At 36.1% G+C, this 14,448-nt stretch overlaps 1 protein-coding gene across 1 annotated transcript in view; it reads right to left on the bottom strand.

Moving 5' to 3' along the window:
- LOC134533022 (ADAMTS-like protein 4) overlaps positions 1–14,448 on the bottom strand; it is a 359,582-nt gene that overhangs the window by 290,307 nt on the left and 54,827 nt on the right. The gene's annotated exons all lie outside the window — the stretch shown is intronic.

Raw genomic sequence — 14,448 nt, 5'->3', positions numbered from 1 at the left:
TGTAACTTACTCTTATTCATATGGCAGGAATAAATATGTATTTTAGGTAGATTTCAAAGAAATACTTACTACCTATTGTAGCCGTTACCATGTTGCGACTTTCGGAAAATTTTTATATAGTTTTCTGTTTCGTGGTCCATAGACCCCCAAAACCATCGACAACTCGAAAGTTTATTTATATCACAATTTTGTGGACACGATAACTGTAAAAATTTTTCACAAACAATTTCCAAACTGATGCATAAAATCTGGTTTGTAGAAAATCTCGGTCGAGTTCGTTGATGGACGGACCCTCTTCGACGGCTGGACGGACCTCAGCATTGCGATGCTCGCTTGGTTCGATCGTCCGATCTCATCAGCTCTGCGCGGACTTGTTGATTTACATGCTGGCGTGGGATGCGGCGTCACCTCCCCCCCCCCCCCCTACCACCCAGCATCACGACGAACACACCCCCGCCTCATCGCACACACACACACACACACACACACACACACACACACTCACCAAGTACCAAGCTCAACAATCACGTCTCCCGGCGCGAGGCTCGGAAGAGACGTGGATAGAGGTAGGAGGAGGGGAGCAGGGGAGGGGTGGCTCGATGGCCCTTCCCCCTTTACGGTAATAACCTCGGGATCGATAGCTCGCGAGCATCGACAATCGACGGCGCGCGGATCACTGTTTTCACGAGCCGTCGAGAGGGGGAATACCTGGCATTACGGAGAGCCGGGTTCCGTTATTACCGCCCATCCGCTGCGTCCAAGGGATGGATCAGCGTCCCAGACGGGCGATAAGAGGGTCGTGGGTCGAGGGACATGAGACACCCTCCAAGACCTCCCCTGAGCTAGTGATGTGTAACATCTAACCACGGTAACGAGCAAATTCGTGTGTTCTCATGTTGCAAATACACTTCTTATCAACCGAAATCTCGGACCTCGGACATTAAATTTTAATTCTTTAAAATAATGCCCAGCTAAAAAATAATAAACTCAAATTTTCAAACAAACACACAGTATATAGATTCAAAAATTAAGAAGCAGTTAAGTTATAGCTCCGCGTTGTAATGCCTTGCGGAAATTTATTTTTGACGCAGGTGTGTTGTATAAATGTTGGTTTATACTCGGAATCGTTTGATATCGCAACAAAATAAAGAATAAACTATACATCCCGTGTTATTATCTAAAACATTTTTGAGTTAAATCATTTCATAGGTACAGAAAAACTACAATTTTTTAACAGTACATATGTTTTTGATATCTAATTTACTAACAAAAATAATTTTTCATACCTATTTAAGGATTAGAAAATCACATACAGACATTTATTCGTTTTGATAATTAAATTACTACGCATGGCTCCGCTCGGGATAGTGTCAACACTGAAACACTGAAGGTATTTTTGTTACTAATTTTAAACTCATCTCGCTTGAAGTTTTAATCAGACACTTCAATCAACTAAACGATAAAAACGGAAATTCTACTGGTGAGGAGCTGCAAGTTTGTAAATCAGGTGGCGTAATTGATTATCCGTGTCTATATTAGTGTAATTCAAAACGAAATACTATTAAATACTGGAAAATATAGTCAATTCAGTAAAATATAATCAGTAAGATAACATTTATGAATTCATGTATAGTCAAGTAAAGCAGTTTTAGCAGATAACATATCAAAATTCACTGTTTTCAAGCAAAATCTAATAAAGTTTATATTTCATATTTAGGCCTACAGAGTAGTAACGTCAGTAGTCCCAGGTCTATGTAACATCACGAACATTTCATAAACAGATACAGGCGGCGTCAGTAAGAAGAAGTTTAGTCCCCATTGAATTTTATATTGTAATAGCACAATTTTTTTAATATCAAAATTTGACTCATTTAAAATATTTTACTTTACAGTGTATGATAATTGATATTTTTTATTATATAAATGTCAAAAATAACCAGGTTTGAAGAAGACATTAAAACTACAACACCATGTAAAAACCTCAAATAGCCTAAATATTTGAGGTAATCTAAGCAACAAACAGACTTACACTGAAAAGAAAGCTGTCAATGCGAGTGCTACATCTTCAAGTCAAATTTTTACAAAAGAAAGTAAAATCAATTATTATCAAACACATGCAGTAAATACTTAGAAATTTTACCCAAGCTTATTTGTCAATAAAAAAGTAGTCCGAAGAAGGTATAAAGATTTCCTCTCTTTAAATTCTATTCATATCACTTGTGGTATGATATGTAGGTTAAGTGCGTAAATTAAAAGCATAAATTATATATAGTATTTCACACTCATAGACATACTCTTAACGTACTTTTATTTAAGTTGATTTAATTTTAATAGAATGTATATTTCAGGGTAAGCAGCTTTTGTCACTTCCATTAAATCGAGTTCTCTAAAAATAATACTCCTTTCATTTTAAATGAAAACGTGTGGTTAAATACTTTAAAAAATATATTTTTACATCAAAACCCTAAAAAAGTTTTATTGGTTTTTTCAATGAGTTATTACTATTATATTTATGACTATGAAGGCATGAGATGATATGAAGTATTTTTAAGTGTGCTTCAACCATAAATTTAGGAATAACACTTTTAATATTGTAACTTCTATTTTACTTATATATATTTTATTGTAAAATTGTTTGTAAGCTCAAAAACCTATTAAAAAATTTTCAAAACTTCTTTAACTGTTAAAAAACGACATTGTTCCAAATGAATATATACGCTTTGCTTGGTTTTGAAAATTTATGCTTACAAAAAAAATAGCTATTTTTTCTAACTGTAAATTTAGTAATAAAAAAAGTGACTGAATTGACTTATCCTTGGTATGCGCTTCACAGAGATCGAGATGTATGTGTTGTGTGCATGAGAACGCCTTGCGAAAAAACAGAATATTAATAGTCTACGACGAGTACCACAACTATATTACTTTACAAATTAAACCTTCGTTTATAGTACCAGGTAACACAGAGAAACGGGAACTTTTGGCAAACAAATAAAAAAAGAACACATGCAACAACATAAAATTTTATTGAAAGTAATAGAATCATCACAACGTGCCTTTTAAGAAACCCAATCCAAATTACGTTCTACCGAATGGCGTCCTTGTTGTTCAGGTTCCCCCATTGATCGCTGCAACATCTCAGCTGGGATTCCGTCTTCAGTTCTTTATTTCAATTCCATCCGGTGTCCTTGGCCGAGTCGTGTGGTCCCGACTATCGAGGCAGGCACAACAAGGGAATAAAATCACAAAAACCGATAGATCATAATTGATAATTTTGATTGTCGTTTTCTCAAAAGGCACGTTGTGATGGTTCAATTACTGTCAATAAAAATGTCGTGTTGTCGCATGTATATTCTATTTTTATTTTGTTTGCCGAATGTTCCAGTTTTTTCCGTGTCACGTAGTAGGGCGGGAAAAGTGTAAGGGAGGGGGAAGGGGGTAGAAATATTATTGTGTTGTTAAGTTATTGCGTCGCACGCACCCGGCGGTGGATTCAGATGTGATAACGCATGCACGGACGGAGCAGAGGCGCCGGGTGTACGTACGGCCGGGTAAACGCAAGTCCTGGGCTCGTGAATGTGGTCTAGGGTCGTGGAGGAGGAAGAAGAAAGGGGTGGGGACGCCAAGGGGCGGAGGCCAGAGTGTCGGGTTTCGGCCCGCCATGCGTGCCGGCGCATCGCGCATACGTGCGTCGCCCACGAACCAGCGCCTGCGCGGTCTGTCTATCTCCCATCTCATCTCGCAGACGAGACCTCCTCCGCCATCTGGGACGCCGCGGCACACCGCTCGTCAGTCCGACCTCGGAGGCACCGGCTCTTAGGCTGCCAGGTGAGACATGCATTAAAGAATATCCCCATTTTCATAACAGTTCAATCTAGACTATCTACATCAAATCATACACAAGGTTGAAGATAAACTATAACTAGTGACGCGTGAAATTCGCGGGTTCATTTCGTTGTTATGCTAAAATTCAAATAATTATACCTTAGTGTTGCTTCTGCCATTGGTCCACTGTTAATCTGGAGGACTGAGGGCCAATTAGAGACCCTCACTCATTGAAGTGTCGAATCGCAGGCCACCCAGTCAAGACGACTCACAAGTCAGCAGCCAATGAACAGTTAGCATTTGCCCGAGTGTGTAGAGGATATTGGAGTCTATCCTGGAGGTCATTGAACCCGCGAATTTCACGGGTCTCTAACTATAACCTAGTTTTTCTTACAAATGTTCAACGTACGCACCTTTAGTTATACGGCACACATCCAACATAAAGTCCGATTTACCCCACACACTTTGGTTAACACGTCCGAAGTAATGGAAGCAAATGCCTTTCCAATTCTGTGTCTCAACTCTGGAAAATCATTAGGTAGCAGCGGAACATAGGCACGAATTTAGTATGAAAATACACTATTGCCGTGTATGTTAACGATCTTTTTGAATGTTTCACACCTACAGTTCAAGAATATTTCTTAAAATTACATATACAAGCTTTTAGTAAATTTACATTTTTGTAGTGTAATTTTGCAATACTGTTTCTATATAACCATATTGTGCTACATGAAAAATACACGAATATAATTTTTTTTAATAACGTATGTGTTCTATAACATTTTTGGATACATGTGTGTTACTACATATACAACCAATGTTAAATTAAATGGTGTCCAATTTTTTTTAGTTGTATATACACATTTAAGTAATAGTAAAAATGCATATTATTTGTCACAGTAAATTTACAACTACCAATAAACTGCAAAAATTCAATTAAATTTACTATTCTTACTGAAAAATAACCATTTTATTTACGTTACATTACGTAAGTCGTATTCACACTTCTTTCTGATTGTTATTGTGCACGATATTTGTGAGGTTAAGATGCTTGACTAGCAATCAGAAAGTGGTGGGTTCGATCTTCCACTATTTCACTCAGATTAAGTAAGTAAATGCTCATTAAATGGTGATGAAGTTCATATTGTGAAATTATGTTATGGAATGTGGTGTTTATATCCTGTTGACAACAGCAATTTTTTGCTTCATTTGTGTTTTTTTTCTTTTGGGTATTTTTTAGTTTTCTTCTACAGAAAAAGTGCTTAGCAATAGCGTACGTCCAAAAACTTACATCAAGTAACAGCTATAAGTTACAAAAAGAGTAATAATTTTTTTTTGGAAGTAGTACAAATTAAAATGTTCATTGTTCGTGTATATTTATTCAATGATGCAGTACAATTAACTGAGGGGTGACGCGGTGTGGCCCGCGCGCTTACCAGATTACAGCATTTGTGACGTCTGCCTCTGGAGTTACCTCAAGTAAAAGGATTTCAAACATTGTCCTCACACCTTGGAAGAACTGAACAGGAGAAATCACCGCTATACCCCTCGAAATGTGCCGAAAAAGCGGTCAGAGAGTTCAGAAATCGCCTTCATCAATGCATTGCTGCTGCTGGCCACCATCTTCCTGGCGTGATTTTCATAACTTGATAAAAAAAACTTGGGATGTATACTTATTCCAATAAAATAAGCCTCATTTCTGTAAGTTGCTCAATTTTTGTTTAATAGCCCTTGAAAACCGATACATACCTTTTTCCCCATCCTTTATTTCTTAAATATTTCCAGGGGAGAACATCCCCGCTGCAATCCCCAGAAACAGGTTCAGCCGAAATGTATTACTGACGTTGGCTCGCACATGCCCGACGTAAAATCATAAAGTGTTTTCTCTATCTCCTTTATTTATTTTTTTGTCGGTATGCTTTTCTTGGTGAGATTCCTTTCCCGTGCGCCTCTCTCACGCGGTGAGCCTGAGATCAAGGTCACCACGTGGGGCACTCGAGCTGCGCTCGTTGGGGTAGGCCCTCCTCCGCAAGCGGCTATCCCCCACCCCCGGTCGGCCGTGTGAACGCAGCCCCGCGCGAGGCCGTGAGAAGGACAAACAAGCGGTGCCTCGCGAGGGCGCCATTGTGGCCGGATTAGCGCGCGGGGAGCCTATTCCCGCCCCCCTCTCTCTTCCCCACTCCCGAGCGGCGATGGCGACCACCTCTTGTTGGTGGAGGACTCGTGTCTTTCACTCAGTCCCCCCCACTCCCCAAACCATCCTTCCCCAGACGACACCTTCGCGGCCCAACAGCGACATCGCGAACAGACTAAGTGTCCCGCATCTCACCACGTTGGATCTTAAAGGGGATTTAGTCCTCGACATATTCGAGTGCTCCTCGTTTTTTTTTTTTATGGTTAAACTTCCTTAGGCACGTCGTGAAGAAAAAAATTTGAAAGGATTAAAAAAAGGATACATACAAACAAAAATATACGTGTGCTTGATTTGATCATATATTTTAGTGACTGATATTGAATACTGGTCCATATCATCAACAACATTTATTTATTGTGAATATTAGTGATGGTAAAAAGTGTTTATAAACTTTTCCAAGTGTATTTATATAAGTGAGGTTATGTTCCCGTATGTTTAATATATTTCATTATACATTTAAATTATTAATTTTTAAATGAAAATTAATAAATTGGAATAAAAATTTAACACATTTATTGATTTTCATTATTAACTAGAATTTATTTAGATTACTTTACTAAATTAAATAATTAATTTTATACGTGTTTAAATTAGTAATAAATATTGAGTACATATTCAATTTAAAAAGTTTTATTGATAGAATTTATAATTTACGAACCGTATTTATATCAACCCAGTCTCTTTATTTTTTTATTACTATTAATTATTGGCATGCAAAATTAAAGTCAGTTCATTATTAAGCTAAGGAAGTATAACTTCTAACGCGTGTACGTAAGCACACGCACCCGTTTTTTTACTACAATTTTCATTTATCTTTCCAAAACTTTGGCATCAAAAGGTTTAGTTTAAGATTTAGTTACTCTTATCACTGGCCGAGAATTAAACTAAGTACGGAAATATATCGAGTCAATCTTACATTAATAGACAATTTTTTAATGTTTTGTAGAATTATTTTGTGGATTTTCTTGGTTATTTATTATGAATTTCCAAGATGGTGGCCAATATGTTATCAAAGGCTTACTGGAGGCTTATATATATCAGAAACCTAAGTTTCTTTTAGGACTTTTCGCCATATTTATTGGAATTAATATTTTTACATAAAATTAAATCATAAATCAATCACGAATCGAATCAAGGACATGAATCGATCGAATCAATCAGCATTTTAATTGCGGATTTTTTTTATGAATATTGGAATTTTTGCCGAATTTAAAGCTAGTTAATAACGTATTTCCAAGATGGCGGCCAAGATTTCTAACAAGAAAGCGGGAGCCCTGGCAATAAATAATAACTGCACTCTAGCGAGTGAAAATTAAAATAATATGGCGGTAGTGGCCTCAAGCAGACAAAAATAATATGTCGTATCCAAGATGGTGACCTCCAGCAGACAAAATCAAGATGGCGGACGTAACGTCATACTAGCTGGCGATATATACCTTGGAATTAATTGTGGATGGTCAGTCTGCCGGTGGCTTCCGTGGAGGAAGAATCCATTACCATTTTTATTTTTGCCCTCTCCGGGTACAAACCGAAGCCTCCATTACGAAATTATGTTTTTAAAATTAAAATCTAAATTATTAAATAATTTTATTGAATCTTTATTAATGTTTTGGATAGTAATTACCGAAGATCTAGATGGCGGACACTTTTTAAAATGGCGGAACTTCTTTTATTAAAATTTATTAAATGTATTTGTTATTAATTTTAAAAATTTACCAGTTTTTATAGCATACAAATTACGGATTTTCAAGATGGCAGCCGTAACGAAAGTTGCAACGGTGACGACACAATTCAAAACGGTGGCCTAACATCCTAATTGTCAAGGTCATGACTAAAGCAGATAAGGGCGGCTTGCTTTTAGGACTCTTAAACCATTTTTAGGGAAAACAATTTTCTAAGGCAAAAGTCTTTTGAGGTATTTCGAATTCCCTTTATTTTAAATATTTTTTAGGGGATTTATTTTTTTTTTCTTCATATTTTGGCCGATTATTTTATTTTTTTTTATTTTTTTAATGGAAATTAATGTTGGCAGGTTTTAAGTCTTTTTTTGGGAGTTTTTGGCCAATTTTGATGGTCAAGGTTTAAAGTCATCATCCAAGTTGTCCGCTGTGACGTCACAATCCAAGATAGCCGCTGTGACGTCACAATCCAAGATGGCGGACATCTGCTCCTGGCTCCTCACCCAGTACCCTCCCAGAGATAACAGAAGCTTACAAGCAACCTGACATCGTTATTCATAACCTCACTTACATAAATGCACTTGAAAATACACTTCAAACACAATATATTTCACTAATATTCACAATTATATGCAGCAGTATTCAATACCAATCACTAAAATATAAGATTTCAAAGCACATATATAATTTTTATTTGTATGTAAGCTTTATTTTATGTAGTTTTTTTTTTTTCGTCATCCTGTAAATGCGCGCGCATCGTTAAAAATTCACTGTCGTGATCTTTTCATAACGCACCTGAAGAATTACAACTTTAAAAAGAAAAAAAAAACACGTCTCGTAACTCCCCCTCGTTACGAGAAACTCTGGAATAACACGTGGAGTGGTCGGACCTTGGGGAGGATCCGGGTCCTGCGAGTGTGCCGGAACCTCCCGGGCCCCGAGGGAACGTGTATCCGGTGTCCCGCGCGCCGACGTGTCGTAAAGCCCCGACATGAAGACATCACGCGGAGAGGCGTCGTCGTCGTCGTCGTCGTCTACGTCCAGAGGGACGGCGATGCACGTGACGAACAGGTTCCTGTGCTGTCGGTCCATTAGGAGTCTGCCCCGAGGAGGTTGAGGAGGGGGGGGGGGTCGAGTAATGACCGTGTTTACGCTCGTCTCCTCATTGTCGTCACACAAAGGAAGTGCGCGACAATTCGTTGGACAAGGAGGAGGGGGGGTGGGGTGGATAACAGAGATGTGATTGCGACGTAATGACACCGCCGCGCACAGGGAATTTTATTTCCACGTCGCAGCCTTTTACACCCCCTTCCACTTCACTTCTGAGACTAGCTCTACCGAGAAATATATAAAAAAAAAAAAAGAACCTGCAAAAAAAAATTCGCGTACTGTTCTTTGACGAAGTAATTTCGTTTTGTCTCGATCTGACGACTCGATAAAAATTATTCTACGAAGGACGAAGCGCCATCTAATTTGCGAGACACGTTTCCGTTCGGACTTCCGCGTAGGTGGTTGGAGCATTATACTTACTGGCCCTGATCAGATTACAGGTTACTTGATGGCTTACGGCTGAATGCTTATACAAAACCACATTGCTTTCTCCTTTTTGTTTCCCTTCCCCTAAAATGCGTCCTCGTTTAATTGACCATGTCTGTAGCTTAAGCGGAGTTTGTTCGTAAAACTGCTTCCTTACAAATGCCAGTATAATTAAGAAGCACATTTACGATTACATATACATATGTGAACTACAGGTTCACCATATAATATCAATCAACTCTTACCAAATGGAGTGCAGATTTCGATAAGTACAAAACAATAGGTACCACTGACACTTCAAGGTAACAAACCTTATGGAAAGCATTAGAAAAAAAAATAAAACATTCAGATAATATTAATATGGATGATGATTTTCATCTGGGAAAATTTTGGCCATCTCGTTTTAGCAATTTGAAACCATAAACAAATCTATCCATCCCATTAACCCTGATTGGCTATCAAGATAACCAACGAGAAGTGAGGCTTTTCACTCATTGGATGAAGAGGGGAACCAATAATTACCCCTTTGACAAACATTGGCTATTCCACAAGCCTATAAAATCAGATCATCTCTCAATGGCTTTCAAAAAAGAAATAGTTAGCTTTACTATTGCTATATTCATCATTTTCTCCCTGATAATGCTGACTGTAAGATCCAGCGACACGATATTTATTTTATTATTTGCTAAATACGAAACTGATAAAACAAAAAATGCCAATAATGATGTGAAGCATCTACAAATAAATGTGGCAATGATGTTATTTTCATTAAAAGCAATCTATTAAGTGCATGTCCTAGGAAATTATTTTAACAAGTATTTTTGCAAGAAGAGTGAGTGCGGATGTGATATTTCATTATTTTCAAAACATTTTTCTAGTCTCGATTATTTATACTTGTATAAATTGCGCAACCATCGCCACCTTTAGAGAAAAAGACCAGAAAAACTTTTGAACGTTGTAACAGAACATTTTTATTATGTATAAAATCGTCTTAGAACAATATAAACTGCGTAAACCTCAATGATTCCTTCATAATTCGTACAGTGAAATTAAGAAACATTATGCTGCATCTTTACAAAAATTTTCAAGTTACATTACTGGATGATAGGCACAAAATGAGTAAGAAACGTTGTTGCTGGTGATCAAAAAACCACCACTTATCAGAAAAAATTTAAAAACTTAAATTTAAAAAAAAAGTCACGAAAATTTATCTTGGTAATATTTTAAGTTTACAAAAAACTCTTTTCAATTGCGATGTCCTCAGTTAAGTGTCGTATTGTAAGATCATGTAAGTGATGCTTAGAAGCCTTAATCGTTAGGAAAAGAACGAAGTTAAAAATAAAAGTCAATTTTTTTCGCAAAAGTAGCATGGATTTATTTGAAAAATGTTTTAGTTGGTAATATAAATAAGTTAACTACACTTGCTACAGGAATTCAAATTTTCACCTTTGATTTGAGCAGGAAAAAAAAAGCATTTTGTGATGTATCGACGCAAGTGTTTAGTTAAAAACGTTAACAGTGTAGAACTTCTTTATAAAATATGAACTTTTATAACGCAAGCATTTCCTTCACGTCAAGACAGCATATGTGTAAGTAGGCTGATCAAACATAGCATGAGCATCTTATAGGGATTACATTGCTTTACTGCATGTTATAATCAGTAAGCAGCTCATTCGTATGCAAAGTATAACCAATACTAAAGCTTATGCTTGTTAACAGAAGTGTACAAAGATAACTCCTAATGGAAAATAAATTAAACTATCTAGATGCTGCATGCAATAACTTTTCACTTTAGGAGGATAAGTCGCACGATACAGTGTGTCTTTAGTATCTTCCCTATACGTCTCCATCTCCATACTAAACAGACACTTCATATGGAGCTCAAGCCAGCCAGCATGTTTCAGAGCCAAATAATCTTCTTACATAAACTTTCTTACTAATGAAATCATGTGGAACGCACATACATATATACGGGACTGCTTCATATTTTTTTGACCTCTGGTCATTGAGGCATTCTAAAAACGTATTGTCGTTTTATGAAGATCAAATCTTGCTACCATCATACAACATAAACATAAAATGTAAAATAAAATACTATATATGCTTATTTATCCTTTAATTTTTTATTGCTTGTTGGGACAGGAATCAATATAAATTATGTGTAAAATGATGAAAACACTGGGTGGTCGGGTGGTTCGGAAGCCACTATAATCATAAATGTGCCATTGCCTAAAGCCACTCTGCGACCTCAATTTTTTCTCTTTAGATAAATATTTGTGTTTCTGTTTGAGTCAATTTGGACTAAAACCATTATTTTGTTATTTCAACTGGTTAAATTATATCCCATATTAATCTGTTTATAAGTTGATTGTTTACTATATTCCATATTTCTTAACAGTGTTTGTTTTATTAAGGTCCATATAATCTCGGGCTCATCAAACATAAAATTTACAAGACATAAGCGATACTTATGTAAAGAAAATATGGCCTGACCATAATAATTATATTGTATTGCAGGCTTTAGCAGAAAATTATCTAATAAAGTATCATGACTTTTAGGTTGAGCCACGTCAAAGAGGTAGACTAAACTGACATTTCGCTCTGCATTGCAGCAGGCATCATCAGGGTACCATCTACCACATCGACGTAGCTCAACCTTGAAAGTTAAGATAGTTAAATAATAATTATGATATGACAATACAGTTACCCAACATGGCAAGCGAAACAGAGACTTGACAATCTCGTCTATCTATGACATGTGCTAAGCAATGGTTTGACATGTTGCATAAGTATTTAATGCCACATTCAGCTACCTGTCAATATTTCGATTAAAATATATATATATATATATAAGCTTCCATTCTAACAAGGAAAACATCGCTACATGACAGAAAATAATAAAAAAAGTTGTTTTAATTTATGTTTATTAACTTTTAATGCTAAACATTTAGAAAACATAGTCCTCCATGCTTTTTATTTTGTAGCAATTCGCCTATTGGGTTTTGTTTCAAAACGATATCGTTAAAGGTGGTTCGATCGTGCATGAAATTATTGAACACTCAAGGTGGCAGTGTCCTGGGTAATGTTGTTTCTTGAATGTCCGGGGTTTTCTTATGACTTTTAATAAATAATCAATAAACCATCATAAATGTTTGGAAGATTATAATAATATAAAAGTTTATTTGATGGTTCCAAAAAACTTCTAGAACAATTTTTATTTCAACCCAACACGAATTGAGAGAATGACATCTTGAGGGCAACAGTTTTGAATCAACATTTTTGTATTAAATCTGATGTAATATTCTATATTACCACATTATCATTAATAATTCAATAACCATTTGTCTTTAGTATTTTTGAGAAAACCGAATCCTTATTGATGTAATGAATAATGTACTAAATATGAAGAGTTTTGCGAGAAAGGAAACATATTAACGGTTACTTCGAAACTATGTACGACTGAGTGATTGACTGAAATGGAAATTTGCATTTGAGTTTATAAAACCCATTAAATAAACACTTATTTGATTGATGAATCTTTTAAAAAAATAGTAATGAGAGTCATACTATGAATATTATTTCAAATCATGTGCGAAACACGAGATTAAAGATGAAATAATTTAGGAAACTACCCTTTTAAGGGCCTCCGCCTAGTCAGGAGTATATTTGTGTTCGTATTGCGGAGTAATAAGTGTGACGCTCGCTTGTGTTTCTATTGCGGTATCGCCTCTATGCGCAGGCTCTGACCTAGGACGAGTTCTTTTCGTCGTGCATAGGGCAACTGTGAGGTTTGAGTGGTAAACATTAAATTAATTTATAATCCTTTTTTATTTAAACATGTTTCTGGCCTTAATAACTGCTTGAAATTTATTGTAATTTATTTTCAGGTTCTGTCTCTTTACCACTTAAATGCAAATCGTTTTATATTGCGTTACTCATTAATATGTTTACCATGCTCTAGTGAACGTTAACGCGCGTGTAGCAAAATTATGGCGTATCCAGTCCTTTGTTCCTCGGCCGCGGTGCGACGCCACAGTCTGAAACTGTGCACGCCGACTGTGTGCCCGGGTAGGCTGGGTCGCAGGACAAGTAGGGAGATATACAAGTGACGCTATCTATCAGGTGGACTCATAACTACTAGCAAAAATCTCGTACGGGAGGTTCCTAACCAAATTGTTATGTTTATAATGTTAAACTAACTACTAGATGACTAATTGTTTAGTAACTTACATTCAAACAGTGCGAGGAACACATAATGCTGTTCTGAAAATTTCAGAAATAAGAAGAAGAAAAAAGTATTTTCTATATAAATTATCACGACATGCAACATTTATGGTATGCCGCACCACAAAATATCTGGCTACCAAAATAAAGTGATTTAATTTTCACTTGTTTGTTTGCCTATGCATTACATATCTTGGTCAATATCGCTGTTGTCAGTAAACATATAATATGAAAGCTACTATCAAGCGGGTGACCCCAAAACTACTTCAATCTCGGTAATAATTAAAGTTTCTCCCATTGCCTATGTATCTTAATGACTGGAAACTCAACGTTGTTGTTCTGTACCCGCATACAATCACTGACTACGCTACCATCTTTGAATCTACAAATTTAATAACATGATCGAAAGTGCGTGACGATAGAATGTACTGAAAAAAAATCAATTGTCGATGGTTTATTTTTTTTAATTTGAACGGAGGCACCTAGATAACCATCAGTCTCGCATAGTAGAGTATTAATAATAATAATAATAATAATGAACGACTCAAGACTTATTATATGCTCTATAGAATTGTAGAATGCTGAAATATTTTTTTCCTTACGTTATGGACTAAATATACTTGCTAATTTCAATTTCTTTTAGTTATTATAGAAGCTATCAGGTGGTAATACAACACCCCTAATGTCAAAAAAAATTTGGTTGTCTGTAAAGTCGGTTTACGTACGATAGTTTAACGTGACAACGCCAAAAAAAAACACATTGATGAAATGATTGCATACTTTTATCAATAAAATTGAATCATTTTTATTGAATTATCACTATTTTTTATGGATACAAAGAAGGAGTGAAATGAAATCCACAATTCAATTGATATATTTACATTTATTTGCACTCATTAATTCAAATATGTTTATTACTTTAACGAAGAGATTATTTCAACTACAACTTTCATACATGTTTGCTATTTAACTTCTTCCAATCTGTGTTATTCT

The sequence above is a fragment of the Bacillus rossius genome, chromosome 6, assembly GCF_032445375.1.
Source record: "Bacillus rossius redtenbacheri isolate Brsri chromosome 6, Brsri_v3, whole genome shotgun sequence".
NCBI lineage: Eukaryota > Metazoa > Arthropoda > Insecta > Phasmatodea > Bacillidae > Bacillus > Bacillus rossius.
This window is presented reverse-complemented; position numbering and strand designations above follow the sequence as displayed.